The sequence below is a fragment of the Mustela putorius genome, unplaced genomic scaffold (genome assembly GCF_011764305.1).
Source record: "Mustela putorius furo isolate JIRA1106 unplaced genomic scaffold, ASM1176430v1.1 tig00000242_pilon_pilon_pilon, whole genome shotgun sequence".
Classification (NCBI taxonomy): domain Eukaryota; kingdom Metazoa; phylum Chordata; class Mammalia; order Carnivora; family Mustelidae; genus Mustela; species Mustela putorius.
This window is the reverse complement of record NW_025421325.1, coordinates 12,934,878-12,956,814: the sequence shown is the minus strand read 5'-3', so window position 1 is coordinate 12,956,814 and position 21,937 is coordinate 12,934,878. Positions and strand designations below refer to the sequence as shown.

General features: G+C 42.8%; 1 protein-coding gene across 4 annotated transcripts in view; it reads left to right on the top strand.

The window, feature by feature from the left end:
- Positions 1-18,669: 18,669 nt before the first annotated feature.
- The window catches only part of SMAD1 (SMAD family member 1), a 74,130-nt gene continuing 70,862 nt past the window's right edge, over positions 18,670-21,937 (top strand). For 2 of the 4 annotated variants that reach the window (XM_045078344.1, XM_004757998.3), the window contains exons 1-2: positions 19,177-19,632; positions 19,888-20,090. The gene's annotated coding sequence lies outside the window, so the exon portion shown is untranslated. Of the gene's footprint in view, positions 18,802-19,176; positions 19,633-19,887; positions 20,091-21,937 lie in introns of those variants that run through there. The other 2 variants (XM_004758000.3, XM_004757999.3) reach the window with 2 other exon arrangements.

Genomic DNA, 21,937 nt, shown 5'->3' with positions numbered 1-21,937 from the left:
TCTGTGCCACAGTCACAATTTTAAACTATCTGTCCCTGGAGAATAGGGGAAAAAAAAAAAGCAAGTATCTCTCGCTGGTCACTCTATATATTTCTACTTTAGAATTTCTTAGTGTGCCTAAACTTTTAAAAAAAATAATTTAAAGAATTTAAGACTTTCCAAATACTGTCACAAGGAGGAAAGACAAATATTTGGTGTTGTGTCCTACGGTGTTCAAAGTTTAGTACAGAGCCCGAGGAGACAAAGTCCCTGTCCTTGGAGAGTAAAGAGATAGGCCATAACACGAAGTAACTTCTGAGTCCCAAGTCCCAACCTGTTCTGGGGATGAAGAAGAGTCCAGTTTAATGGGAATATGAGGTTTGGTTGAGGAGCAGTGAGAGAGAAGGGCTTAGCGGTGGGGCTCAATGTGCCATCTGGGGCCCTGGGACCCTCTCAGGAGCCATCATCCTAGAAGCAGACTTCTTTATGAAAAGTTAGTGTTGTAATGGGGTGCCCCTTCTGCTGTATGGCCAAGAACAGTACCCCGGAGGATATTGCTTCATGGTAACGAATGCTTCACAAGACCCTCCAAGTTATGGAAATTTAAGGCAAACAGGCAATCCTTGCCTGTGAGAGTTGGTGTATAAAATGCACGTGTTTTTGTTGTTTAACACACCTGTCTCTCTCTTTTGTGAGCAACGGGGAGAGCCCTTGCTGGGATGTGCTGCAAGGGTCCCATGGCAGGGAAGATGGCACAGAAGACTGAACAAGGCTTCTTGGGGAAGATTTTTTTCCAGTGTGACAGCAGGCTGAGGCTACCCAACCACAGCCCACATGGTACTGTGCTAAGTCAGCATTGGGGGAAATGGCTGAGTTTGTGTGATCTAAGAGACGTGGCCTCGGAGCTCAGGCAGGGGCACTGCTGGGTGATGGAAAGAGAGGAGCTGAATCAATAGGCATATCGTAGCAACCGTGAACAAGTTTCCTGACGTGGGAATGTGCAGGACTCACCTGTGACCTCCCGTGGCAGAGACCCAAGCCCTGGCATGAGTAGACGAGTCGCACTTTCCGGTTTTCTCCTTCCTGGCTTTTCACAGCGGGGGCCGTCTCCTTTGAACTGAGCAAGTCCTTCGTGTTCCTGCCTAAGTAAGGTGCTGGGGGGAGGCCTTGGGAAAGAAATGAACTTCCTGTCACAGAGGGCAGGTGGGTCCTCTGGCAATAAATTGAATAAATAAAAGTGAGGCAGTTGTGTTTGAACTCCCAGCTAATAAAAAGGATCATTCCAGATACACTACCTGACATGGGTTTCTGCAAAATGAGTCATTTCCCTCCGGGTCTTTCTTAAAATTTCTTAAATGTATTCCCACAACACCTGCAGTTAAGCCCAGTGTTTCTGGGAATATAAGAAGTAAAGCATGCAGCTTATCTATGAGAAAAATGGCCCCACAGGGTACTGATGAGAGCTTTGAGAACAGGAAATCCGCATGCGCTGGTCTGCTGGTCTGATACGTTATGCCTTTTCTTACGCACCAACATGCTGCCAACGTGAAGCCAACTCACAGGACATTTGCAGCATCTGTGAGGATGACCCCTCCATGACACCAAGAGTTCTGTATTGCTCATTGACCTGTGAGAGGGCCTGGTAGATTCTCAGGGAGTACTCATTGAACAAACATGAACGAGTAAGCTGAACGTGAAAATATCCAAGCACTACAACACAAGGTTAAAGATTGACGAGGATTCATTTTTGTCCATTGAAAACACTACTCGGAACGGAGACGTTTTCTAGGAGAGGACTGGAGAGAGGAAGGAAAACATTAATACAAGTACACAAGGGAGAAACCTGTGTGATGGAGGGCTTCAGTCTAGGTCCCTTTAAGGCAAACGGAGCCAAAGCACATTTGCTTACTGAACAGGGTCCCTACCTAGGGGAAACAGCTTCAGAGAAGTGGAAGTAAATCCTGCCTTTCTGGGCTTGATGCCAGATATTCTAACCCAGAAGAGATGACAAACAAAAGGGACAACACCTTAAGACCTATCCCAAACTGTGTATTTCCCTCCCTCTGAGGGTTAGCCAGCGTTGAATCATGTGTGTCCGGGAAGTAATAGAGGATATGGGGAAAGAAGTTTCTTTCTCTATAATTTGAGGAGCCACAGGGTCAAGGAGGCTTGAGGTCTAAGGCTGACTGCAGTGCCCAGACTCAGTGAGAAGAACTGAGAAGACGATAAGACATACCTTACCCAAGAATTCTTGTGGCCGAGCATATACTCATAATAGTTGATTTCCCCGAGGAGTCATGGAAAGGGTCAGGGTAGCCTCTACTTCCCGGGAAAGAAGAATGTTTTATCTTTGATGAAAATCTGGTTACACTGTCAGAAAACTCCATTGCTGCATTTTTTCTGGGACTTCGTACAATATTTTTTTCCTTTATGCTAATATTGAGAATGACCTAGAAAATCAACCGTATCTTGCTGCTTTTGGTCTGGGAAGAGTTTCGCAAGGTAGAATATTGCAAAGGCACAGGATCTCTCTGGCCTGAAAAGCTTATATCTCATTCAGATCTGCAGAATTGGGAATGGCAAAGCATAGGACTTGGAAAGACTGGAAGAACAACAGGCTTCAGAAAACTTGAGCAGGGAAAACAAACACATTTAGGGCTTATTCAGGCTGGATTCCCACTACTGTGAAAGTAGTGGTAAAACTCAGCAGCCAATAATCTTTTATCATTTATACACATTTCCTTGTTAGGAAAAGGACCACTTAAATGTGTGAAAGCAATTTGGTCAAAAGAATAAAATGGTAGCGAGATTGTTCCACACAATTAGCATTATTGACATTTTAAAAACCTATATGGAGTAAAGTCGAGTAAATTATAACATTTATTTGTCATACTTTTCAGATTTAATTCAGTGTACTCTCTATTAATAAATGTTTCACCATAAACAAAATAATGATCACTTAACAACAGAGACTGAAACAGAACCCACTCATTGAATCTTCTAACTGAATTGAAATGAACATCTGGGAAATTAACTTATTTACAAATATGTGTTAAGCACCTGTTTTGTGGCAGAGCCTATGCTAGGTGTTTTGAACACATCGCTGAATAACACCCAGGCACTTGCCCTCAAGCAGTTCATAATCTAGTGAGGAGATGCACGCACAAAGATAAATCATGGGGCCCCTGGGGTGGCTCAATCGGTTAAGCAACTGACTCTTGATTTTGCACAGGTCATGATCTCATCAGGGTCGTGGGATCGAGCCCCACATAGGGCTCCACACTCAGCACGAGTCTGCTTGGTAGTCTCTCTCCTTCTCCCTCTGCCCATCCCCCCACTCATCTATGCTGCCTCTCTGTCAAAATAAATAAATAAAATCTTTAAATCTTAAAAAAAAAAGAATTTAAAGGTAATTTATTAAAATAGGTAACACAGAGCTCTTACCAAGTGCCAGCCAGCACTATACACAATTCTCACAATCTTAAGATTTAGGGCCTATTAATCCATTTTGTAGATGGAGAAGTGAAGACCATGAGTTTCTTGCCCAAACTCACACTACTTATCTGGTTCCAGAGCCCTGGACACATTCTTCTGCTTATATGTGCTATATAAAATGATGACCAAAGATGCAGGATTATAAACACACACAAGTAAAGCTTTTGACTGGGTGGGAGATAACAACGAGGGAAATCTTAGAGGAAGTCAGGCCAGAATTATGCCCAAAGAGAAGACGGTGTGTTCGGTTGATGGTTGAGATGGGGCAGGCTGGAGCCAATCATGAAGAGCCCTGTGTATCTTTCCACGGAGTTTGGGCTCTTTCCTGCATTCAGCACAATTCTTTTGCAAGGTCTTAAATGGGAGACAGCATGGTCAGACTTGCATTCTAGACAAATCTCTCCGATGGTTTTGTAGGAAGAGTGGATTTCAAATGTTAGCATGTGTGTCAGGATCACCCTAAGGGCCTTTAAAACAGATTTCTGGGCCCCACTCCCTGAGTGTCTCACTCAGGAGGCCTGGTATGAGACCTGAGGATTTGCATTCCTAGCAAGTTCCAGGAGATCTTCTGTGGCTGCAGAAACCACATTTTGAGAACCACGATTGTGTAGGATGTTCCTGAAGGAGCCTAGGCTGGACACTACTTAGGAGGCTGTATCACTAATTTAGGAAAGAGAAAAGGAACATCTAAAGTCAAATCTAGAACTAAAATATAAACTCTGTGAGAGCAGAGATTTTGTCTGTTTTGTTTAATTTTATATTTCCAACACCTAGACTAGTGCCTGGCATGGGATAGGGCTCAATAAACCCTCACTGAATAAACAAATGAGTAATAGACTCAGGAAATATACAGGAGAGAAAATCAACAGTGCCTGATGATATGGGAGATGAGATAGAAAGCACAAGAACAGAAGCCCAGATTTCGAGTTTGGGTGACTCTGAGTGGTGCCATTGACAGCTGCAGATACTCTAGAGTCAAGGGCATATTTGGGGTGAGGATGGTGATCAGTTTGGGATTATGTAGCAAGTAAAAGATATGCGAGATTTCTGGGAGAGTATAAGCATTAGATGGATGGATGTGGGAATTGGAAGATCAGAGAGAGCTCTGGGCCAGAGACAGAGGGTCTGGAACCCCTCTCGTAACTTGATAGGTAGTAGTCAAAGCCATGAGATTCCTGAATGAAATCGCTCAAGGGGAGTAGATAGGGCTAGAAGAGCAACGAGCTGAAAATGAAACACCAAATTTTATGGGACGGGCAAAGAAGGAGCATGCAAAAAGAGGGAAAAGGAAATGGTCAGAGAGGTAGAAGAGAACTGGTGAGTTCAGTGCTTCAGGAGCCAAGGATTTTTATTCACTTGTTTTGCTTTTTATTATGTAAAACTTAAAACACAAGGAGTAGAAAGAATAGTATAATGATTTCCCATAGAGCCATCAGCAATGGTCAACTCATGACCAGTCTTATTTTACTTTTTTTTTTTCAATACTATTATACTTATATCTCTGCCCACTCCCTCCTGCCAACTAAACTGTATTATTTTGGAAACAAAGTAGGTCTCATACTGATTCATTAGCAAATATTTCAGTAGACATCTCCAGAAGATAAGAGCTCTTTTGAAAAAATATCATTAACAATATCATTATCTCAGCAAAAAAGGTAACAATTCCATAATATCATTAAAATTTTAGTATCCAAATTTTCCTAATTATCTCATAATTTTTTGGGTTTTACAATTTTTTTTTTTTTTTTTTTTGGTTGAAGAAGGAGCCAGAGAAGATCTGCACAATGCAGTTAGTTAATGTGTTTCTTAGATCTCTTTTAACCGACAGTCCCCCACCCCACCCCAGCCTTTTACTTTTGTTGGCTAGTTATTTATTGAAGAAACTGGGCCTTTAGAATTTCCCACATTCTGGACTTTGCCGAACATCTCCATGTGTCATTGAATATATTCTTGTATATCTACTGCACTTCCTGTATATTGGTAATTTAGATCTAGAGGCAGGGCTTGACCAATTTAGGTTCCATTTTTTGGCAAGAATACCTTCACAGGAGGTACTGTGCACTTCCGGTATCTTTGTTTGGGTGATAGAGCAGCCATTGATGATTCTCATCTAGCTCCATTATTTGATTGGAAATTACAATATAATAGTATTAGAATCCCATCATTCTTTTCATGCATCCCATTTTCATTTGTTAATGGGATTACTTTTATAAAGAGAAACTTTCCCATATCATCTATTTGGTTATCTGGAGGAATAGTCATATAAGAAAGGCAGGATAAATGCATCACTCTTTCTTTTTATTTAGCAGATTTCAATATAAGTTGGTTCCCTAGCATCTAATGTGATCAAATAAGGAATGTTTTCAAAGTATTGTCATAAAGTCATTAATTTAAGTATTTTTGTGTATTTCAATGTATTGCAAGTATTTTGTTGATATACAAATTATCCCATCTTTGGCCTATAGGAGCTTCTTTAAATTCATCCTTGAGCTTTCTGAAATAATTCCAGGAGCAATTGCTAGCTTCCTTGCTTTCTGGTATGACAAGATGACTCACAATCTATCTTACACATTTCTTACTCCAGATCTGGAATCAGTTATTTCTCAAAAATGTTTGAGTTTCTTTAATGGGACATGGTAACCAGAGACTGCAGTTTGGGAGCCAAAGGTGCTCATTGCTATTACAGTGCTAATTATTTCTAGAATTTTTTCCTCCAAAGAGCCAAGCAATATGTATTTTTAGACAAAATATTTCATAAGTTCATACCAATGTTCCCAATTCAAAAATAAGATCAGGGGCACCTGGGTGGCTCAGTGGGTTAAAGCCTCTGTCCTCAGCTCAAGTCATGATCTCGGGGTCCTGGGACGGAGCCCCGCATCGGGATCTCTGTTCAGCAGGGAGTCTGCTTCCCCCCACTCCCCGCCTGCCTCTCTGCCTACTTGTGATCTCTCTGTCAAATAAATAAATAAAAATCCTTTAAAAAAAAAAATCAAAGCACTTGTAGTTAAGTCATTTGAATATGTATTTGTATTGATTTTGCCTTATGCTGAAAGTCTTGGTTTGCAACAGTGTTAAAATAATTATTTTTATTATATATATTTATTATAATTTCAAAATAAAAATGCCAAATATCATCACTAACAATTATGACTTCTGAAAATAGTTCTGTTTTTTTTTCTTTAGTTCTTTTTGTCTTTAGATTATATCTCACTAAGTATTTATACCAGATTACTGTATTTGTTGTCATTTGAAATATTCCTTCTCTTTATGCCACTGGATTGATTCACAGTTAGGCTCATTTGTTCATTTTGAGTTTAGGTTTTTTTTTTTACTGTTTCTTTTTAAAAATTATCTTTGCTTTATAATTAGGCAAAACACTTCCATGGTTCCAAAGTCAAATCTAAAAACATGGTATATTCAGTGAAATCTAGTTTCTCCTCATTTTCTTCACTTTATTCTCTCTCCCCAATGTATAACTTTTTTTTGAAGTTTTGGTTTGTCTTTTCATTTTTGTTTTGTTATTAGCAAACATATAGAGATATACATTCATATCCCTCCATTTTCTTTTCTTTTTTTTTTTTTACTTTAAAAAAATTAACATATAATGTATTATTAGCCCAAAGGGTACAGGTCTGTGAATCATCAGGCTTACACACTTCACAGCACTCACCGTAGCACATACCTTCCCCAATGTCCATAACCCAATGTCCATTACTTCTCCATTTTCTTAAAGCAAATGATAACATACCACATAGATGAAAACGATATATACTTTACTCCCCCTTACTTTGGTCACTTAAAATATACCCTGCAGATACATTCATGGAGCATATAGAAAATAACCCTAATTCCTTATTACAGTTCCAAAGTACTCCAGAATGTTAATTCAACTAGTTTTCTAGGAATGGATATCAGCATGGTGGCCAGCTTTCACAAAGCCAGAGCTTTTGAGAGGGAACAAATGATGAATAGTGTCCAGTGAATCTGAAGCATCCAGCAGAAGACAGATGAACATTCATTGGATTTGGCAGTATGAAGGTCAAGGAACTCTTAACCAGGGCTAGGTTGTGTATACACAACTTACCAGCAGTATGCAGTGGCTTTAGCTTAGCAAGAATAGTTTCAATGCCCTGGTACAACCTGAAATCAGGTTATAGAGGGTCAAAGGGTGAACGGAATCTAAAAAAACAGAAATGGCAGGAAGTATACACCGCTCTCTCAGAAAGTTTGGATGAGAAGAGACACAGAATATATAGAGAAATAAATTTTAAAATATTTGGGGATAAGAGGGGTTTTATTTTAGTGGCTCTTTTTTGTATGTTTGTGAATGTTTGTATAGATATATAGCATTTCTAGGAGGGAAGATATGAGAGCACATTTATTGTTTGGAGGAAGGAGCCATAAAGAGGAAAAGTTAACACAAGAGGGGGATAAAAAGGAGTTGCTGGTGGAGAAATTCTATAATTCTTTATTTTTGACGAGAAGACGTGAGGTTGTTTAGAGTATGGTTGGAAAATAAAAATGTGTGACATGCAATAACCATATCTATCTATATCTATAATTTATATCTATGTATCTCTAGCTAGCAGCTAGCTAGCTATATATCCTGAAACTTACAGGAACTCAAGTCATCATGAAAGGATAACTCTCCTTGCCCCAATCTTTGGTCTCTTGAAGTTTATAGTAAAAGAAGTGTTTATCTTCACTTACAGCATTCTCCCCTCTTTGGTCCCTCACCATCATTAATCCCCAGTACAACCTACCACTTTCTCTTGTGACCACGGCAGTAGCTTCCTTCCTGGTCTACCTGATTTCACTTTTGATTTTTCTGTTGTTTGCACTTTTCTTCAAAGAAGTCAGGAAAATGTAACCCAAATCCTGTGTCTTTCCTGCTTAAAACTATTCAACAACTTCCCGTTGCACTTGGTATAAAACCCAGAGAGCCCCTTATGAGGGGCTCCGAAGAACCTATAACTTCTTCAGCTTCCTTCTTGTTGTCCACGCCTCAGCTCAAAGTTCTCCCCTCATGTAGGCCCTCTCTGGCCACCCCATCTAAAGTAGAACCCTGGGACGCCTGGGTGGCTCAGTCAGTTAAGCGTTTGCCTTCATCTCAGGTCATGATCCCAAAGTCCTGGAATCTTGTCCCAAAACAGGGTCCTTGCTCAGCGGGGAGCCTGTTTCTCCCTCTGCCTGCCGCTCCCCGTGCTTTTGTTCTCTCTCTCTTTCTCTGTCTCTCTCTGACAATAAATAAATAAAATCTCAAAATTAAAAAAAAAAAAAAAAAGGTAGAATCCTGCCCACTTCGCGAAGCCACTGTCATGTTGCCCTGTTTTAGGTCCTCACAGCTTAAATGACCACATCTTAATTTATCTAGTCTTCCCTGTTCATCATGTGTCTCCCCAATTAAAATATGTGCCAAACAAGAATAAAAGCTGCTGTTCTCCAGAGGAACTCTAATGTCTGAAACTGTACTGAATAAACATTGCCCAACTGAATTAGTAGCATTCTTTGGCTTTGGCCAGGACCCTCTAGAGTCCTCTTCCCATGTTTTACCTATTATTTTCTCTCCCTAGGTTGTGCACAAGGCATTTTAACTCAGCAGTTATAGCTTTGGAGGTCCATCCAACTGCGAAAACTTTAAAATGAATAAAATCTGAGTTCGAACTCCTTAAAAATAAAATGTACACTTTAGGGGACTTTGTTTCTGCAGAGTGGAGCGTTTCTGTTAACTGAAAAAAAAGAAAAAGAAAACAAAGAAATAGGGAAAAAAAATCCTGATCACCTTGTCTCAGGTGGAAAAGGGCAACATTTGGCTTTCTTTGAAGGATGAGCTATCTGGGTATAAAGAATCCTCTAAGAGTCTAGAAGAAGAGCATTCTGTGAGGGAATGACCTTTCTGATCCACAGCTGTGCAAGTAAATTGCAGCCCGTGGGCTGTTCCACTCTGCGAATGCCTGAGGCTTTCCAATTTGGAGGTAGAATATTAGCAAGCCAATTTGGCTACAGATCCCTGGCTAAATGTTGCAATACACTTTATAATTAATAAAGATCATATTTCGAGTTCCATCTGTCTGACTTCTGGGTTTGGTTCTGGTTTGTCTCCATACTCAGGACAGGAAGCAGGTGTTATTTATTGAGCGACCTCCAAAAAATCCTGGACGGAGCTCAAATGTGGTTGGTTCAGTTGGCTACCCGAGCCTTCTAGATTGATCATTATTGATCAGTGTTTCTTTTTTCCAATAAGGATCTTCCTCGCAACTGCGGCAGTTGGATAATGTTAGCTATAACAAATCCTACAAAGCAAGATTTTTGAGGAAAAACCTTTTAAACAACAACAACAACAAAAACCCCCTTACTACCTTCAATTATATAACAGACTTTAAAGGTGACGAAACAACGTTAAAAATTTTTGGCCTAAAATATAGTATCCAAAGAAATCAAAATTTAAGGGAAACTTCAATGCAAAATCTCAAAGGCTTCTTCTCGTCCATTTATCACAGTAATAGAAAAAGAAAAATCTAATGTACCTTTTGCAACTCTAATTCGTATGTGACTTTGTTACTGGTGCTTATTTCTAAATAACCTAAATTCTATTTTAGAGGCAAGACCCCTAGGGCAAGGTCATGTTCACAAGCCCTTGAGATTCTCCGCTCCTTTTTGGCTCCACTCCGGAAACCATTCTTCTTATTGCCTCCTTCAAACCGAAGGGAAGGCAGTCTTTGTCCCTATCAGTGCTGTGTTTTTAAGTGCCTGTGTGTGTTCAAAAGAAAAGCAAAAAAGACCTACCTGGGGAGTTTCCTCCTTAAGAGTGAGAAACTACAGATTCCTCCTCATAACCAGCAGGAGAAAATGTTCCACTTTACTCTTTCCTCAGGAACACATTGTAGAAGAAGAAATTATTTTAAAGGATTTTTTTATACCTCAGTGAAGTTATACCTTAGCTTAGCAAAGCTGCTCTGTCTTAGGCAGGCCCTAATAGAAAAATTGCTTCAAATACAGAGAGGCTGTTTTAGTTACCAGAACACGCTATTTTTTTTTTCAAGATTTTTATTTATTTATTTGATATATAGAGAGACAGCAAGAGAGGGAACACAGGCAGGGGAAGTGGGAGAAACAGGCTTTCCAGCAGAGCAGGGAGCCCGATGTGGGGCTCGATCCCAAGATGCTGGGATCATGACCTGAGCCAAAGGCAGATGCTTAACAACTGAGCCACCCAGGTGCCCCAAGAACAGACTATTTTTAACACAAAACCTTTTCAAGTTCCTGAATAGACATTTACAATATTTTCATGACATCCCTGACTGACTACCAAAGAATAACTTGTATGTTCTCTGAGGAAATACTAAGACACAATGTCAGTGCCTATGCCTAACATTTCTATGGAATAAAGAGTGGGCGATTATTAATATACCAAGAACTTCAAAAGATTGCCTGCCTTAGTGTACACGAGTCTTAGCCATTCTAGTCAGAAGTAAATGACAAATATAATAAGGCAAAATAAAAAACTTTCTGGGACTCCTAATCACCTATCCAATATTTAGTGGCATGCTGGTAAATGTTTGACAACTGGCTTTTTTTTTTTTTTTTTTGAAGGCCTTAATTTGTGGTGTTCACCAATTTTTGTGGTGTAAAGACTCCCACTGTGACCAATTTCAGGCTACTGAGGTGTTGTAAAAAAGGCTACTGGTTGTAAAAAAATCTGAAAATTTAACCACTGGCTCTCATAAGCCAGTATGAACCATGTGGAGCACATCACTGCATTCATCCTTCTCCTTCTTCATCACTAGCAGAAATACCATCTGTTGTGGCAGTTTTCTAGGATTAAACAAAAAATGACATTTCCCAGTCTTCTTTGCAAGTAGAGGAGGTCGTATGACAATATTTACTAATGAGAAGTAGGCAGATGTCACGGTAGTAGTGACAGCTTACCCCAGGTGGTGGTGGTAGCACGTGTTCCTTAAACAGGCTCCAGACTCAGTTTACCCCTTTTGTCCTTGTCCTTTTTTTTTTTTTTTCCCCAGCCTGGAATGCAGACATGATGACTAGAGCTACAGAGCCGCTTAATAATCAACAACGAGGGTGGGGACAAGGAAATCACAGCGATCTCAGCCCTGACATCTTTGTGTTCCTCACCACCCCCGGAATTCTTATTTCTGATCTCCTTTTTGGAAGAGATAACGTCAATGTCTTTATTGCTTAAGCTACTGTCATTTAGTTTTTGTGTTAAAGGCAGCCAAAACTCGTCTTTGAACTTGGGCAAACTTGCCAGCAGTTGTAGGTTTAGAGAAGAAAAATTGCTACCAGAGACAAAGTTATTTAGATTTTTTTTTTTTTTTTTTTTTACATCAGGTAGTCGTTAAAACCTAAAAAACTGACCAGTCTACTAAATATTTTGCTGGTACGAGGCTAACTAAAACACTTGACTTCAGAGGCAGAAATTGTGTCCAGCACACGGTAGGGGCTAAGAACATTCAGTGAAAAGAGAACTGACTACTTTAATTGAACAGGTATAATATATGAGATACCCATTAAATGCCCATTAAATGCTGTGTGACCTTAGGCAAGTCGCTTCACATCCCGGTGCTTCATTTTCTTCATCTGTAAAAAGGAGACGATGCTATAACTATATCATCAGGTTGTTTTGAAGGATAAGGGACTTAATAACATATATGTAAGGTGCTCGAAACAATTGTAGAAAATTGTAAACACAAAGCCAGTATTAGTTATTATCTTTATCACTAGTGTTCCCCACACACCGTCTTCAGTAGGCGCTGAGACTACCAGCGGATGAGGAGGGTGTTATCTATCTCATAGGGGGGTTCTCAGACTGTAAGATGATGCCTCTCAGGTGTTTACATTGTTCCAGGTAAATGCCCAGTAAACTCGAGCTATTACGAATTTGATATATAACAGCAATGGAATGTGACCCTTTCCATGAGATTTGTGTCAAAATATTGTGTCAGTGAAGGAAAAAAACCTAGCTCTTTGTGGGAGAAAAGGCTAGTCATTATTCATCCATCTCTACAATGTACCTGTGGGGCCTCATGATACGTAGTTAATGAGTCAAAGGATGAGTGATATATGACATGCGACACAGCGACAGAGAACCTGGGGCACAGCACGGGGAAGTGAGCAGAGGAGGCCTTAGGGATGAGGCTTTGGTAAGGAGAAGAGATTACTTTGGATTAAGAGGCTGAGAATTGGACCTGATTCTGCCATTTACTAGTTGTCTGACCTTGGGCAAATTATAGAACTTCATTAGACTTCATCTCCTTCATTGGTTAAAATGAGGATTTTGATTTTGATCTCAATAAACCCATCCATCCCAGGTTTAGGAAGTATTTTTGTTTGTTTGTTTAATGGCAGGAGATGATATTGGACCTTAAAGAACAGGTAGAATTTTGAAAACTGGAGACCCTGGGATCATATGGAAGTATGAACAAAAAATATCATATTTAAGTGCTTTGGAGTGCATTGTCAATTTGCCCATGTTTGTGTGGGAGGATGAAGGAGACTAGGCAGGGAAAAGTGGGTCCAGGTCATACTTCAAGGGACCTTGGGTACCTTGGGTACCAGGCCTCAGAGTTGGAAGTCTATTGGGAGGTACTGCTGACCCATTGAACTTTTGGGTCAGGGGAATGACTTGGACAAACAACTCCTTGTGGGGGATTATTCAGCAATTAGAATGATACAAGGGTCACTGGAAACAAGGAGGACAGCCCAAGGGCCACCACAGAGGTCTAGGCACGAGATCCAGGCACCCGGGGGCAATGGGAAAGGAAGGACGTGAGAGCGTTTGGAGAAAGACGTGAACATCTTAGGAAAGGAACCCATGGAAACTTCTCCCCATATGATTTAACTGGCAGGGAGTAGATGTGACAAGTCAGCAGTTTAGTGTGGGGGCACGTACGTAGGTCTGAACATTTGTTAGAAACAACAGTTTGAACAACAGGTAGTAAATTCATAAATTTGTTAATAATCAAATTAATAAAGGAACAGATAAGCAGCAATGCGGTTGCTGTATTATATTTTAGGAGTTCAGTAGCATTAACATTCACTGGGAGGCTTTGGGGAATAACAACATTCAAGTTGTGTGTGGCAGGAAGATGCAGGAAGAAATAGCCTTCCAAGGCCTGCGTCTAGATGCTGTAAACAATCTCCTGCCTGACCCCTGCCTGGAAATGAGGTCCCAGAGAACAATTTTGCTAAGCAAAGATTATAGAGTGCCCCACAAACTTCAGAAACTGGGGGAATTCCTATAAAATTCTGTCATGATGATAATTACTGTAAAATGTTCACACAGAACTTGTAGTGCTATAGACTGTTAAGAAATCCTTAGAAAGGGGGCTAACAACTTTTTGGGCAAATTCCTAGCATTTGTAATTAGAAATGTTAAATTAGGGGTTTAAATACATTTTAATAAATGATAAATTAGAAATTCAGACTTCAGAGTGAAAGCAATCATGAGAAAGAATTCTTCCTGTGAAGTATGCCCCAGTTTAAGAAAGACACCGATTGGAGTTTTCACTGCAGTTCAATTAGATATTTATTCCTTCAGCAAATATTTGAGGGTTTCCTGTGATGGGTCTGTGTAAACGTTGGGCATGCAGCAGGGAAACAACTAGACACAGCTCCCACCCTCATATTCCTTAGAAGGTCGGTAGGGTCTTCCCATGGAGATACAAAACAGCATGCCTAAACACATTCCTGATCACAAGCAGCCAAAGACTCTCTGGAGGAAAAGGTGCGATGAGAGAACAGAGGCATTTCAGCATCAAAAATTCATAATTTGCTCTTTTCCCCCAACTTTACTTATCACTGGAACATTCCTGTTTAATGGGTAGAATACCACACCAGTGATCCTTAGTGGGCTCATTCCAGGGTAATTGATTCATTTAAATTCACTTAAGAAGCTGCTACACAAATCCTACATTACATATATTTTTTCTGTTGAATAGAGCCATCTCTTAAAGAAATGTCTGCGTTCATATTTTGCATATTTAATATTTGCAGCCACTTTTAAGGGCTCACCTTATTATACATTAGTGGTTATGTTTTGTTTTTGAGCAAGCTAGCTCAATCACATAATTAGTTTGCCTTCCGTTCCTTGATACCTCCTCCTCTTTGAGGAGCTTGCCCTTCTCCCTGCCTTAGCCACCCACTTTCTCTAGTCACACCGCTAGATTTTGGCATCCCCCCCCCCCCAGCTCCACAATTCCAAGCATCCCATTCTCAGACTGTTCCCAGCATTTGGGAGTGGGTCCCAACTGCAGCAATTATTAGACTCCGCTAGGACCTTCAATCCATGGATCCTACACCTTTCCTTTGTCTTCTACTCCTTTACCTCCTCCCTCCCCTCTCCCACGGCCCGCCACAGTTACTCCGCTGCCCACACCCTCTGCTCTCTGACCCTCTTTCCCTCCACCACATCCACCTGCAAAACCCTAGCGCCATCCCCTTAGTCCCACAGGGCTGGAGAAAACTCCACAGCCCTGCTGACTGGTCTTGCTTTAAATTCATGACCACTAACCTCAAATGGGCACTTAGTAGCACTGCCCGGCAATCCAACCACATTTGCGTAGTTCCTTTGCTCTCAAACTCTCCCAGAAGATAACTCTTTCATATCTGCTTCTCTCCTTCCCAACCTCCATCGCCTCTCCCACCCTCACCACTCTCAAGAAGTAGGGTCTGTGGCTATTTCACTAAGAGAAGAGAAGCAGTGGACGAGAACTTCCCTATGTTCCTGCCCTGCAGCCACCAGCCAGGTGCATCTGGGCCCATGCACTGTCTTCCCTCCTGTGTCTAGCTTCTCTTTGCATCAATGCTCTGGCCTCCTAGCTCTTCCCTGAATGCGCCAAGTAGTTGCAGGTTGAGGGGCTTTGCACTTGCTCTTTACTCTGCTTGGGAGTTTGGAGACCTTCCCCCTAGATCAATGGCATGCCCCTCTCTTCCTCCAAGACTTCTTATTAGGAAGCTTTACCCTAACCCTATAGAAATAGCAACCTCCCCCATTCCCAGTCCCTTCTACCTGGCCTCTTCCATCCCATGTACCACCCACCACCTAGCATATTTGTGTATTTATTCTTCTTTGATGAGAGCAGGGATTTTTATTGGTGAAGTTTGCTGTTATATGCCTCCCAGTAATTAGAACAGTCCTTCCTTCCTTCCTTCCTTCTTTCCTTCCTTCCTTCAACAGGTGTTTAATAAGCTCCCACATAGTGCTGGATACTACCCTAGGCTCTGAGGGAATAGCAATGAACAGAACAGAACAGAACCAAAGTCCTGCTCTTCTGGCCAAGTAAGTAGTTAGGTAGTGATAGGCAAAGAGGATTACAAGATACGTTCGTTTGGGAGGGGTGGGAAGAATTTTAGGTAGAGTGGCCAGGGTTGGCCTCACTGAGAGGGGAACACTTGGATGAAGACCTGATCAGGGAGAGGGGGAGGACACAGCTAGTGTGAAGACCCTGAGGTGGGACTGTGCCCAGGTTGCCCCAGGACTTGTTGAAAGGCCAGGACGACTTGAGGAAGTAGGCTAGGAAGAGAGGAGGAGACCAGGCGAGAATGGGAAAGGAAGAGTCAGGAGGGCATGTGAGAGTTTTGTGCATTGTAAGAACTCTTATTTTGAATGAAATGGGGAGCCAAGGAAAGATTTTTTTTCATATAATGATATTAATACACATGCCACATTCAAGCTTTGACAATTATCCCAATACTGTCATTTTAAAAAAAGTAGCCATGATTTTTTTTTTTTTAAGATTTTGACAGAGAGAGAGAGTAAAAGAGGCCCAGAGAGGAAATACAAGCAGACGAAGTGGAGAGGGAAAAGCCGGCTTTCAGCCGAGCAGGAAGCCTGATGCGGGGCTTGATCCCAGGACCCTGAGATCATGACCTAAGCCAAAGGCAGACACTTAATGACTGAGCCACCCAGGCGCCCCAAAAAGTATCCAAGTTTTTATTACCATTTAAAGAAATAACTTGCACAAAGGGCAAAATAAAATTGCAAAGCATATGTAGTGTTCATAATTATCATTTGTGGCTACTAGGATTGCACTCAGAAAGGTCATGTGTAGGTTAAAATGTAATAATTTTGTAATTTTTATAACATAAAAAGTAAAGGCTATCATGTCATTTTATAGCTTCCCCTGCAATCCTGGATTCAATCAAGGATCACACACTGGGTTTAGTTGTCATGTCTTTTTAAACAGCTTTATTGAAACAAAATTCACAGACTATATAATTTACCATTTAAAGTATACGATTCAATGGCTTTTAGGATATCCACAGAGTTACGTAAATACCATCAGAGACTAACTTTAGAACACTATTTTTTTAACCCCCCAAAAGCAACTCTGTAACCCTTAGCTACCACTCCTCCCCAACTTTCCTACTCTCCCAAACATAGATAACCACCATTTTACTTTCTGGCTCTAAAGACAGGTCTATTCTGGAAATTTGTAGAAATGGAAGCATCCAATATGTGGTCTTTGTTCAAGGTTCATTCATGCAGCCTGTGCCAGTATTTCATTCTTTTTAATGACTGAATAATGTTCCATTGTGCATATAGCACATTCTAGTTACCAGGGAAGGGTTTTGAGCAGAGGAGTGACCTGATCTAAGTGGCATTTCACAATTCCATTGTGCATATAGCACATTCTAGTCACCAGGGAAGGGTTTTGAGCAGAGGAGTGACCTGATCTAAGTGGCATTTCACAAGGCTCACTCCAGCTGTTATTCCAAGGAGCAGAGAATGACGAATTGTGTCAAATGCTGCTTTTAGGGAAAATAAGATGAGGTCCAGGATTTGACCAGGAAGTGCTCAAATAGTTTAACAGAGAAACTGAAATACTCCAGTCTATAATTTACAAATGGTATTTTCTGTGTTTTATGGGACTTGTATTTCCTTTGAATCATTAAACATGGAATGCAGAAATATTAAGAAATAAGAATTGGGGCACCTGGGTGGCTCAGTGGGTTAAAGCCTCTACCTTCGGCTCAGGCCATGAACTCAGGGTCATGATCCCAGGCTCCTGGGATCCAGCCTCATATTTGGCTCTCTGCTCAATGGAGAGCCTGCTTCCTCCTCTCTCTCTCTGCCTACTTGTGATCTCTGTCAAATATATAAAGTCTTAAAAAAAAAAAAAAGGAAATAAAAATTTAAAATAGAATGTGGACATGTAAAGGTCCATGAACAATTGGAGAGTACTATTAACTTACCTCAGTGTTTGATATTTTCTTTATACGGATGGTAATGATTCTTTGAGAAATTTATTCCTCAGAGTAATTATTCCTCTCTAAACATAACTCACCATTATGGTAATTATCCAAGATTTCATGCCAGCTTCCAGATAGCTAGCCAAGGGAAAAATTAATTCTTACCAAAAGATATTTTCAATGTCTATGCAGATTAGCTTAGATGAGAGCCAGTTTGTTTTTATTTTCAGGGGTTGGTGTCATATAAAAGATTGTAGAAATGGGATCAAAAATTGAGTTCCGTTGTGGCATCTGTCATTATTTGGAACAACTAGGTTACCTACTTGAATCATTAGATACTGAACTGACACAAAACACATAATATTGATTCGGGTTTTGGTATAAGCACATGCAATAGTACTAAACTCCCCAATTCTGGGTCCGTGCAACTTCTGGGGCTCGCAAAACATCAGAAAGTTAGTGAAGAGCAACGGAGACTAGGTATAGAAAGGAGAACCTCGAAAAATAATTGTCAAAAAACGCACTCCGCGTTTAACGATCCGGAGGGCGCGGTAGACGGGTGATGAGCTGTTCGGAAAATAGATACTGCACCCCGAACTTCATTTGAGGATAATGCACCAAGCCCGCTCCAGCCGGACTAAAGGAAGCAGGGGAGGAAATCTGTTTTTTTCTCCCCGGAATAAACGGGGCGTGGGGCCGAGGGGGGGGGGGGGGGGGCCGGGGGAGGTGGCTGGCTCGGGCCCCGCGCTCGCTCGCGCTAGCCGGCCGGGAATTTGGAGAGGATCCCTGGTCGCGCGGCGGCGGCGGCGGCGGCGCGCGGGTGCGCGTGTGTGCGAGCGAGTGAGCGTGCGGGCGGGCGAGTGCGCCGGGTATTGGCAGCCGAGCAGTGGAGGCTGGGCGGCTCCGACTCCCTGACGCCAGCGCGACCAGATCAATCCAGGCTCCGGGAGCGAGCGGGCGGGCGGGAGGAGGAAGGAGAGGCCGAGCGGCTCAGCCCGGGCCGAGGCGCGGGGAGGCACTCTGCGAGCGCAGCGCCCCGCCGGCCGGACCGGGGCCGCGGGACCCCGCTCGTCCGGCCACTCGTGCGCCGGCGCGGACGGGCGCGCCGCCAACCCGGTAAAACGAAACAGACCCGAACCCAACTTTCTCCTTTGCCGCGTCCCCGCCCTCCCTCGGCGCCTAGGGCTTCCTAGCGCCGCCGCCGCCTCCTGTGGTGCAAGCGCGGGCCCGCGGGGCTGCCGCGGTGGTGCGGGGCCGGTGACGCGGGCCGCGGTGGGGAGGGAGCTCTTCCCCGCGTGGGGCGGACCGGGGGACCCCCCCCCCCCATGATGGCGCCTCCCTGCCGCTCCGAGGAGCGAACCTGCCACCTCCTCCTGCTGTGGCGCCCAGCCGGCCCGGCAGGTTTCGGCCGGGGTTCCCCTTGCGTCTTTGTTGGGTCTGCGGCGGGGAAGCCGCGCTCCTCGGCCCCGAGCCTCGCCCCCCGCCCTGGCTGCGGCGGGACCTCCCCTCCCTCTGTCCCTCCCCCTCCGCCCGTTCCCCGTTTCTCTTTCCCTTTCCGCAGCCGGGCCGAGGCCCGTCCGCGCTGCTCGCCGGCCCATTGTGTCCAGCGCCGGCCCGGGCGACCCTTGCGGGATTTGGGAGGACAGCGGCGGGCGCTGCCCTCTCCGCGGTCGGCGCCTCGCGGTGCGGGTCCGGCACGAGGCGGACACCGGTGCCCTGCGCCCCGCCGCATCCCAGACGGGATTCTTTCTCGGCCCCCACGAGCCCCTTGGGGGTCGAGGTCAAGGAAAGTTCGGCACCGAAATTCCCTCTAATTTATTCAAAGGCTTGGCGGCGGCGGCGCGTGATTTTTTTTCTCTCTCTTCCGCCTACACCCCGTGCGTCTCCCAAGTGTCGTCTCATTCCTTTCCCTTTACCGGATTCGATTGCCTCACTGCATGTGTATTTGTGAGTTCGCTGTTGAACAACTGTTCATTTACTCCGCTGTCTTTGTTAGTGCTTCTCGGGGTGGCCGCCGCGGGAAGGTGGGGGGAGTGGGTGTGAGAGAGACAAACGTGGGCTTGTTTTTCTAGTTGCTTAATATACATGTAGGCTGGAAGGGAGGACGTTTCCTTGATGTACTTGGGAAGGGAGGAGGAACGAATGCCTGCCGGATCTCGCAGCTACAGTAGCTGCGGCTTTTGTTTATTCCGAGGCGCTTAGGATTTTCCAGTCTGCGGTGCAAGATAGTGAGACGCTTCCCTTCTGGACACCGAAGCGCGTCTCAGCACCATCTCCTTGAGAAAGCATCGTTTTCGTGAGTGCTGGGGCAAGCCGGCCTTTTCCTCTTCTCCTCCTGGTCTCTTCTTTCCAGTGCATCTCAAGTTCCAAAGTATGTGCAGTGGTACAGAAGTTGCATGATTTCGGTATGTCATCCTGTTGCTGGAACTCTAGGCACCTAAACCACAGAATGCCTTCCTTTCAGAACATTTCTTGCTCTAATAGCCGGTGGTGGATAGCATGCCTACTTTCAGTGACACAATGAGAAAACTGTTCTCTGCCCATGTTGACTTTTCATCTCGTTTATAATGACCACTTTACGTTTTATGGGAGGTAGCTGAGCTGTATTGGAACCACTATTTAAAAAAAAAAAAAAAATCAAGGCAGGACCCATGTCCAGGACCCCAGCATTTTCAAGTAGTAGAAATATTTTGCATCATTGTTATTCTGATGTAGGTGCCAGGCCTGAGTACACTAGACTGCTTAAGGAGTTTGTGCTCCTCTCTCCCTCCCTCTTTCCCATTTGCAGTTATTTGATATTTCCCTGCAGGTGGTGTACATTTGTGTGATACTGCAGTTCTTAAGAAACTGTAACCAGGGTCATGAGAGATGATTTTCTAGAGGTGGGTGATGCGCGAGCCTCTGGAGAATACAGGCAGGATCGTGTTTCTTCTGAGGGTAGGGATTTGTCCTTGATTTAGTTTTGACCCCTCCAACCATAGGTGTGTAACTAAATACATTTTTCCTTTTTGCAGCATCCATTGGTTTTATACCCTTGAAGAACTGATGACCTTTGCATTTTAGAGAAATGACCATTTTTAGGCAATTAAAAATGTTAACCTCTTAACCAATTTAAGTAATTTTTTCCTACTAAGTTCATTAAAGCATTAAGTTAATCATTTAACAATAAATGTTAAAAACTAAATTTCAGATTGTGATTTTGATTTATAGTAATTCTGGGTTAGAGATAAAATTTAATGTCTCGGTTAGATAGGAAAAAGAAGAAACTGAGGTGTAATTAGATGACTATATTTAAGCTGTAGTCGCCTACATAATCAAGGCCAAGTTGTGTGTGTATAAGAGATCTCATTTGTGTAGTCTTACAAGGCTAATGGAGGCATCATTGAGGCTTTATAAATAATGTAAGTTGTGTATAATGTAGAGTCTCCAGAGACAGCAGAGAAAGCATCATTACCAGCCTTTTCAACCTGCTTGAGATCTTAAATTGATTTACAGCACTGAACTGGTGCAAAATGATACATCAGGATGACATGGGGTCAGCCTGTAAAAGTCTATGATGTCAGCCTATTAGTTCAGTCATCATAATTAAACCATATTACTGGGGCAGCTAAGCAGGAGTCTGGCGTTATACTTCAGATATGGGTGGTACATGGATTTTGTTTATAGTGGAAAGGCTGAGCTGCCCAGGAACGCTAGTGTTTCTAAAGAGGGAAAGGCTTACAGAACTCTGAATTTTTGAAGAAACTGAAGATAAACAAAAGGATGTTCAGTCTGCATTGTCTAAGGAACTATCTATTTGGCAGTAGACAGACAGATGCAATGGGGGTCTGATAAGGACCTTTACAGCTCTGATCCAGTGTACTGAATCAGGCTGCATGTGAGCTTGAAATTAACGTGGCCTTAGGGACCTTCTAGAATATCAGAAGACCACATGCTTCTTATCTCTGATCCTTTCATTAGCACTGAGTTGCACTGTATTGATGGATCAGCTGGCATTTTATTTCTTTAACAAGTCACGGTTACCAGGTCTCCACTGAAAGCAAAGAAATTTGAATTGAATATATGATAAGCTTTGGAAAAGAAGACTCTTGTTTCTTGCTGAAATTTCTGCAATCTTTATTCAGTTTATGGGTCATCTCGGGAAGTACTGTCCAATAAGGTAGCAATAGCTACATAGGGGGATTTTAATGTGAGTGAAACTGACTTTCATCTTCTCAGTAGCACTAGCCACATGTGGCTAGGGGCTACCATG